We start from the raw sequence: 9,930 nt of genomic DNA on the forward strand, positions 1-9,930 counted from the left end.
ATCAGTACAGTATCTGTGATACGGCTTCCACTCTCTGCAGTTACCGTTAAGAAATCTAAGGCGCCACATGTTAACTATGGCTATAATTGTAGTTTTAAACGACTTAACAGATATTTAAAAATTAATATGTATAATAAGTATGCCAGCTAGGTTAACGGGTTTCCTCTTTTACAATCATTATTATTATTTTTTTTTATTTTAAATGTCATTGATACGGGTCTAAGTATTCAATCTGACAATTTCAGCATTGCCCTGCCTATGCCTCTTGACGTTTTCTTACATTTACAGCTCAGTGAATGTACCAGCCAATTGTGGAACAAAAAATATTTTCCCTTTCCTATCTTAAGTTGCAGGAAACTGTCAGCTAGATAAGCTATCGCCTCTGTTTTCCATTGGCTGCTAATATAATAAGCTCTTCTAAGGGATACAAGTGTAAGTAAGTGTACAGCTCTGAGGTCTTTGCTCTGGGATCCAGGATGCCACTGCACTTACATTCACTATCTGGCAAACAGCTCTGCAAGCCAGTCACTGGTAACTCTGGTGCAGACAGAAATCATACAGTGACTGTGTGAGTCTCTCAAAGATCGCTATAATGTAATTATATATCAAACAGCTCCATTTTTAGACATGAACTTCATTTTCAAGTTGAGTTTACTCCTCAGCTTGTGAAAACAGCAGGTCTACAAGAGGTGTGTCCAGTCTTTGAAAATAACCCTAACTTCCAAGACTAACATTATGTGACCATAGTGATAAAACTTTAAAACATAGCCTGTAATTAAATGTGTACGTCTGCAGCAAGATATTACTTATAATTACTTCATAAGTAATTATAAGTAGTGCTAAATTAAATCGTGATTCTAAATCAGCTATTGGTGTGAATGTGAGCGAGAATGCTTGTCTGTCTGTGTGTTGGCCCTGAAATAGACTGGCAGCATGTCCAGGGTTAAACCTCGGTTTTACCCTGTGCCTGGTGCCCCTATGACCCTGGAATGAATAATCAGTTCAGAAAATGGACAGATTTACAAAGTTACTGTTAATAAATGTATTTCTTTTTCATTATTTTGGCCACAATTGTGAGCAGGCTAAAGCAACTTGAATAGCTGGATGCATAAAAGAGAACCTGCTGAGCCTTTATTTGATGTGGGCTGGAACTGATGTGAGGTGATTTGCTGAGGTCTGCTAGAATCAGTGGTATGCTCAATTTATCTGAAATAAATTCCCCTCTTTTTGTGCCTGTCACTGTGTGTTTGTGTTTTTATGTGTAGAATCCAGGATTGAGACTAAAACAACAAGCATATTACATCGGGAACAATTGTGGCAGTGGTCCATGGCTCTGAGAGCTCTACATCATCTGTTTAGCCTTTCCGGCCTCTGGCTTTGCATTGTTGAACTTCTCCAGTGGCCGGAAGAACTGATAGCTTTCAGGATGATGATGGAGTCCATCATGAGCCTGTGGAAAGACTTAAAGAAAACAGTTAAAAAACCATTGTAATCAGAGAGAATCACTCCCACAGTCATCTCAGAGCGTGTTGACATATGTGCTAAATCACCAGCTTTATCTAGGCTTTAATTTTACTGTTGTGACTGGACAGATCCATGAAGAGCAGCTGGGTGTTATGGGTGACGTATGTGACATGGAAAATTGCCACACCATCTCACTCCAGCCTCCCAGTCTGAAAGTGCTGCTCCAGCGCCTGGAAAGAATGCTCTCTGCCCCCCCTCCCCGTCCGTGACGCCAGCGCTATGGCATCATTAGACCTTCACCGAAACCGGTCCGTTTTAAATGGAACTATTCATAAAACTGGCTCATGTTATTTTCACTAGTCTGCCCCGCTCGTCACATGCTGGCTGAACTGAAGAGGGAAATCCAGACCCTCTTGTGCAAAGTTCATTCTGTGCACTCGGGAGAGAAGATCGCAATAACCTTCTGAAGGCAGGAAGAAGGAAACAATGGGGGCAGTGAAGGTAAAAACAATACTGTGGCTGCTCAAACTTTCCCTCTTTGCCCACTGGTGAAAATACAATATATCTTCCTGAACTTCCATCCATTCTCGTCCGCTTATGTCACAGGGCGAGAGGCGGGGTACACCCTGGACAGGTCGCCAATTTGTCGCAGGGCCAACACACAGAGACAGACAACCATTCGCACTCAAATTCACACCTATGGGCAATTTGGATTAACCAATTAACCTATCCCCACTAAGTGCATGTCTTTGGACAGTGGGAGGAAGCCGGAGCGCCCGGAGAGAACCCACGCAAACACGGGGAGAACATGCAAACTCCACACAGAAAGACCCCGGCCTGATGGTGGAATTGAACTCAGGACCTTCTTCTTCTTCCTGTGTGGCAACAGTGCTAACCTGTGCTGTTAGAAACTCCAGTCTCTATACTTACCATTATACATATATTTATATATTTTGTTAAGCTCTTATTAAACGTAAGTTTGCCTAAAGGTAACAAAATCCCCCCAAAAGCAAGAAATCTGAAAACTACTGGGACATATAGCAACAACTTCAATTTTTAAACACCTTATTTTTTTTAAACTTAAAGGTACTGCTGAAAGGTACTGATAGCTGATATGTTACTTTTGCAGGAACCAGAGTGCAATCCTGTGTTTCTGATACGATGCCAACACAACAATAAATGAAAGATAATAAATGATACATTTGTATTGTCACCTTTTAAATTTAGCAAGGCAGCTGACATGCAGTTAGAAATAACAAAAATAAAAATGTATACATTACTTTATAATTCTGTTGTTCTTTTTGTAAAAAGATTGTGTTTTAATAATTTCTGGTAATTGACTTTGTCGTATTGAAAATGTGCAAGAACACAGCAGCCCAAAGCGGAAGATTTCTATTATGTCATGTAGCTCTGGGTATGGGATGGCACTGACAGAACAAGCACACAAAAACAAAACAATGCAAGTCGACGAAAGCCAAACAACTCTCACCAGAACCAGAAAAACAGCTGTGGACACACAGCTGTGTGAAATATGGTGTGTCTTGCACTGACTGCTGGTCCCCAAGGACATGTTCGTCATAGCTATCCAACTTCCCTAACAACAGCCCTGAAACACCACACATTGTGGAAGTAAGTTAAAAAAATAGCAGCATGTAGTTTCAGTCTTGTGCATGTTTCCCTTTGTTTTTTCTTAAATGTTCCATGTTCTTCCTTCCTTTCAGTCTTATAATAAAAACCATCCCATTAGCTAAGCACCTGGCGGCACGCCCAGCTTCCCTCGAGGTGGAATAAATATCTATATGCTTACAAAGTCTCTTAACAAAAGCCAGTATGGATAACCTCATTTGAATGTTTTCTATTTTACCCAATGAGGAATAAGAGGTGACTTCATATCAGAGGCATCTGGAGGAAGAGGAATCTCTTGGCTTGACCTTTGCAGCTGTCAGGATGCGTTCAATTTGTGTAAACAAAAAAGGGGCCTTTAAATTGCCTGTTGTTAATTGGTCGGTAAAAGTGGTGCTCAATTTTGGTGGTTAGTGTCTTTGCTTGCCGAGACTTCTCTTCGTGTTTATTTCAAGTCTCGAGAGGCAGCTGAATGGTCGCAGTGGTTGATGTTAATGAGAGAAACGCAAGTTTCAGGGAATGTCTGGCGAATGATGACATCGTCTTTGTGTGTGATAATATGTCGTTAAAATAAGGTTCTGACCGTCAAACCGCATTTTAGCCACATCTCCACCGCGGCTCTGGGGATGGGAGTGTCAGTCGGACCATAACGTTGTTCCACGTTGAAATATATCAGCACTAATTTGATGGATTGCATGAAACATCGCAAATATGAATGTGTCACAAAGCCAGGCGTCCTTTTTGTTATAAATAGCTTGTCATGTTGGAAAAATCTTTTAAAAAAAAAAGAAAATTACAGCTTCGCTCTGAGAGTTAAATGTAATGTAACACACGAGAGGCCCAAAATTGTGCCGTGTTGTGCATGAAAAAAAAGTTAAGCTTTTCTAAGCATGCATTTTTTATCAGTACTGTTGTGGCTCTGTTCATCTGTTGATTGCTGCTGATATGTATCCAAACTTCTTTAATCTTAAAGTACTTACTTAATAATGACAACTGATTTTAGTTGCACTGTATTAGTTGCATTAAGCCACATCTAGTAATCTAGGTACATACATGTCTTCTTTATGTCTTCCTGTTATTTCAGTGTTCTTCATAACTTCTTCTTCTCTTTCTCTCTGTTTTGTCTTATTTTATATTTGTTGTTTTACCCTTTTTCTCTTTTAATACACGACTTTCCCTGTTTTTATTATGTTATTTTTATGCACATGAAGCCCCTTGAACCTTTACATTTGCTACTGGCGTAACAAATAAAACTGACTGGACTTGACACAATCTGCTGGGGTGGTCCTTGTTTCACAGAGGTGGTGGGAACAAGAGATAACTGTGCTTTCAGAAATCTGGGAAAGGATACAGAGTCACTTCCTGTCCATGTGCCCTATTCCCTAATGGACAATTAAGTGAATCATGTAAAAGTCCCCACTTGTGGCAAATGTCTAACCCCCATTACAGCGGCCAAGTCACTTAGCTTAATTAAAACCATGCCCCAACTTCATATTTTTTGTGTTTCTCCCATTCTCATAAAAAACCTAGCAATGATAGTCATCCTCAGCAGGGGCCAGGCTGTGCTGACTTTTATAGCAGCTCAGTTTTCAGTAGTGGTATTGTACATTGATGCTTTAATCGAATGACCTCATTTCCTGTAACAAAGGGGTTCGTTGGCCTACCTGTAAAAACAATGCACTGCCCTGCTGCCTCTGCGGGTAAGACTTTCCATACTGTGTGCGCTGAGCTATGTATGTGCAGTGTGTGTGTGTGTGTTTAGGGCAGTGATGACTTTCCATACTGTGTGTGCTGAGCTATGTATGTGCAGTGTGGAGTGTGTGTGTGTGCGTGTGTGTGTTTAGGGCAGTGATGTTGGTAGGACTGAGGGTGATTTCCAATGTGGAATAATCTGCAGGGTTGCAGGAAACATATTGCATTAAGGGGGTTGCAGGTGCAGTTGAGTTTGAAACTGATAAGAAATATTATGTTTTATATGATTGTTTTTTTCCCCCAACACACTTATTGGAGGGATTCTGTTAGGGGCTATATTCAACTAATGCAGTGCCTGTTTGAGTAGTGTGCAACACATGCTACGATTTACAAGTGTTTCCTAAATGCATTACTGGAGGCATTCATTAAGTTCCTATATGACAAAAGGATAGATTTAGGGAATCACTCACTAAATGCATGTATTTTACAGCTTTTTTAAGTCTTGGTTTTTATGGGTTAAAGTTAGATTTGTTTAGGATAACGATTTGGCCCTTAGTTTTGTTGGTTAAACTTAAAGGGCTTTAAAGACTTGGGTAGCTTGTAGTAATGTCAATGAATGTCCTCATAAAGACAGCCAAATAAACATGTCTGTGTATATTTATGCCCCATCACACAGATATTCCTATCCATGACTCAACACCTTATCACAGTGGAGGCATTTTTGTACCTCAGTGATTCTAGGATCTATGTTGCTGAGGGCAATTTACCCCTTCTTTCAAGGCAATTTTGTTCTAGGTGAAGGGCCAGACTATGTGCGACAGCGGTTGTACATTCTGGACAGTCACATGATGAGAAGAGCAGAACTGCAAACTAATCACCACCTGGAGGTGAGTTGGATTAGGTGGTGGGCAGAGAGTGCTGGACAGGCCTGGCGTACTCAAACATACAGTGTTTGCAGCATAGCTTCAACAGCATTCCTCAAAAAGGAGCTTTGGCCTATTTTTGTGAACTATCTAATCCATGTACAGATCCTGCCAGAGCTTGGTCTGCAGTGCAGCAAGTCAGATTTGTTCTTGGTTGGTGTTGGACTCTGTCAGGATTGTCTGTCATGGTTAAGAGCTGGAGGAAGTGGCTGTGGATCGGCAGGTCTGGGTGTCTTTACTTAGACTGCTGCCCCCACGACCCACACCTGGATAAGTAGGAAAAGATGGATAGTTGGATGGATGGATACAGAGTGGAGCAGGCAGCAGTCATTCTGGGGGAAACACTGCTCACCTAACTTGAAAATCAGCAGTGCATTTTATGCTTTCTAGCTGACAAAAAAACCCCCCCAGACACAGAATGAGTTGGAGACATAGAAAGCATAAAAAGATTGACATAACCACCATGAATCCGCCCACTGGTTTTGGACTCTGCATTTAATGCTTCAAACTTAGCATTTTTGCAGACATCATTTTGCTTTTTGGAACCAGTAGTTACCTTTATGCATGAAAGGGTGGAATACTCGTTTCTCAGCTAACACTTTTAGCTTTGTTAGGACGCTGAATTCCCAATTTATGTGAGTGCATCATACAGACACACATTACTAGTAAGTGATAAGTAGCAAGTAATAAAAAAAAGGACTTTAAAAATACCAAAACTGAAGCACAAAGTTTTTTGATGGTCTTTGTGACACAACAAGACAAATATTAGTAAGCTAATCCATTAAAATTCTCCCAAAGGCACCAACAGTCCAGACACAGTAGAAGGTCCAGTTTAATGATTTAAAATAGTGGATGAGGCCTAACAGAGTAACTTCAGCTGTCTGTCAGGATTCATGTCAGTCAGTGCGACAACGCACCCAACTCGGTTATCCAGTTGGATAAGTTATTAAAAAAATACTCAAAGATGTTCGCAGTGGAAACAATCCACAGGAGATCAAATCATTTTGTGATCCGTTGGCTCATTTTTAAGCTCTGGAGGTTGCCTATAGGAGTAAAAAGAAATAGATATGCTGATTAAAGTTATTACCGGCTACATCGATGCAATGTGGAGTTATTTTGCCAGGATGGTCTAGGTTACAGCATCAGTTACGGCGTAGAGTTGCAGAAAGGTTTGGAATTACAACAGACCTATGGTGTAGATTTAATACAGAGGTATAAATCCAAAATTATTCAGGTCAGTGACAGGACTGAGAGACCTTTTAGATTGTTAGTATGATATTAATTGTGAACACCACTTGCTTTTTTGTTGCATTGTTACTGCTTTAAAGAAATTGGGAAAAAGAAAAAAAACATTCCTAGATATAAAAATATGTACCTTTTTTGTTTTAAATAAACCTCCTGTCTTTTTGTTCCCCAGAGTGTGCTGGGAATAGAGACTTGGTCTCAAGTTACAGCTGGGAAAACAAGTGTAGTATGAGTCCAACAGGTGATGGGCTTGATGGAGAGGCTTGTCATAACACTGCAGTGCTCCACCACTGCCGGCCTTCTCCTGGAAATTAATTACACATCAGGGGTGACTTCAGATGATTATTTATAGCCCATCTTGGGGGGTTTAGTGGAAAGGGGAGCTGCTTAGAAAGAATGGAAGTATCAGAGAGCTGCTCCACTGGACACTGAGTGACATCCCTTTGACTTGTGGGCTAAACAAAGTAATGCGAGGTCATTCAAAGTTTGACTCTTTAAAGACCTGCTCTGCATCTGTGAACTGCTGTCAAATTTTAAATGTTGGCAATCAGTAACAGATAACAGATCAGTTCAACCAAATGAGCACGAGGTTAAGCTGGCTAATGCTCTGGAATGTGGAGTGGGTTTTGTTTACTCTGTCCTACCTTCCTTTTGGATTATTTTTAGTTCATGTTCATTCAAGTTCATGTTCCATATAAATCACTGAGAAGCAGGACAGGCAGAAAAAAATGCATTTAACTTAGGATTCAGATTCAAAAGACTTCAGTGCAAGCATGCTGCGTCACCTGAGCTGTGTAAGCTGTGCAAAGCTGTGCAAAGATAGAAGACGATGCATCATCAAGAGGGTAGACTAAGAAGGTCACAATAGTGCTGAATGTCAATTTGATCTCCTGCTTCTCTCTTTAATGACCACACACTCCCAGCTGCTCCCGGAGAAAATGTTATGGTTCAGCACTTCCATGAGATGTGATGGCTTTCCCACCAGTCCCCCTGTAGGGAATCACAAAGAAATCAGATTAACTGGGATCTTCATCTGTCTGGGTTTGTAAGAGTTAACAGAGACTGATGAGGCGTTCCTAAAAAACATCAGAGGACGCTTCTGTGATCTTGGTACAGATTTACTCCACTCCCATGTCAGACAGCATCCTGGGAGCTGATAAAATATTTCAGTAGAAACCCAAAACGCCTTTCCCTGAGATTAAACTCCAGGGAGGAGAGAACAAGATGTATGGAAAGACACAAGGAGCTCTAGCTGCTATAAATCCTAGGCATAGTAACATGAACTGGAGAGCAACGACATGGTTAATGAATATGTCCTGATCCGCTTCACTTCACTCTCTAGTGCCTTTTCCCACAGGCCACCACTTTTCCTTCTGGTCAAAACTAAGGCACTGAGAGTAACTGCTGACAGAACAAAGACATAAATAGATGCAATCAATGTACGTCTTCCTGGCACAATGAAACAAAGCGAAATGTGCATTGTGGGCACCGACTTCTCTTGGATGTTTTGGCTACTGTATGTGAGTGGATATACTCATTGTACTGTATGCTGACTCTTTTCTGAGCAGGCGCCATGGCTTCCATCCCAGTGAGTGATGGGTAAACCCAATATTTTATATCCATAGCCAACAAAATTTCCCCCCTGTTTTTCCACTACTGAAGTGCTTCCCTCTTTAAAGGCTTCAAAGTACCCTTTTAAAGTGGGAAAGTCTCACTTGACCTGCTGCTCGTGCTGGCACTGGCTTGGTAAAAAGAATGAACTGATGAAGAGGATCCAGAAGTGACTCCAGTCCTGGAGTCCATTTCTGACATTTCTGACTCCAAGCAAACACAGCATTGTGTATTTATGGTGAACCTTTTAAGAGGCACTTCAGCTAAATCAAATTCACACAAACCCACACACTCACCTTGACACCCCCCTGGACACACATACACGCACAAATCTCTGGGCTCCTACACTCTGTGTTGGGTGTCACCGAATTAGAGGGTAGGGTAGTTTCTCATTGACATCAGCCTCTGACCCTGTGGGGCTTTCTTTGCCTTCAGGCCCCTTCATTAGGCTCCTGCAGAGTGTGAGCACTCACCCGGGGAGAGGAGGTCGTCTCTCAGCTTTTTACTAATCACTATCTCCCTTTCTGAGCAGGGAGACCGCCTCACCAGCAGCTGGCAGGTGAATCAACACACTCTTTGTCAAATCACCTGAAGGCTTCTTCATCTTCTTCTGTTGTGGTTGATTACGGGAAAAAGACCAGTGAGTCAGAGAATTATCATTGTTGGTTTAGAATAAGTAGCTCCTAAATAAATTGAATGAACAGGACTACATTTAAGAGAATGATAAAAGAATTGTGGGGGCTGCACAGGGTGGGGCGGGTGGGGAAAGGAGATGGGTGGAGATGTGTGATAAAAGTGATATGATAATGTGGAAGATTTGGGAGCCCTTGGAGTTAACGCTTGGCTTTAAATCACTGTTAGAGCAGGGTGTGCCCATGTTAATGAAGGAGGCATGTTATAGCCCCAAGCTGTGCTAATAAGGGTACCTGTTGCTTTATCCCAGCATGCATGCATATGCATGTGGAGGAGGTTGCGGGAAAATGGAGCTGCAGAGTCAGAAAGTCTACAGGATATGGGTGGAAAAAGTCACACTAAGAAGAAAGGTTCCACATCTGATGAAAGAAATCATGCACAAACTTATGGATGGTTGGGTCAAAGACTTTTAATGCTTATCTGCAGCTATTAAGGAAGCTGAGACTATTGGTTAGTTCAGGGGGGAAAGCATTCTTAAAGGTAAATAATTAACACAAGTTATCATGCGGAGCTAATCTAGAGCTTTAGAGCTGCTGGTAATGGCCTAGATTTTATTCTCTTTATATGGGCAAAGCTGGGCTAGCTGTTTTCCATTGTCTAACTCTTTTTGTGAAAGCTAATGCTTTCACCAGATTGTTGCATTTGTACTTTAAATAAATGTCATTTGGGTATTTCCTTC

The sequence above is a fragment of the Neolamprologus brichardi genome, chromosome 20 (genome assembly GCF_056152115.1).
Source record: "Neolamprologus brichardi isolate AB-2024 chromosome 20, ASM5615211v1, whole genome shotgun sequence".
Classification (NCBI taxonomy): domain Eukaryota; kingdom Metazoa; phylum Chordata; class Actinopteri; order Cichliformes; family Cichlidae; genus Neolamprologus; species Neolamprologus brichardi.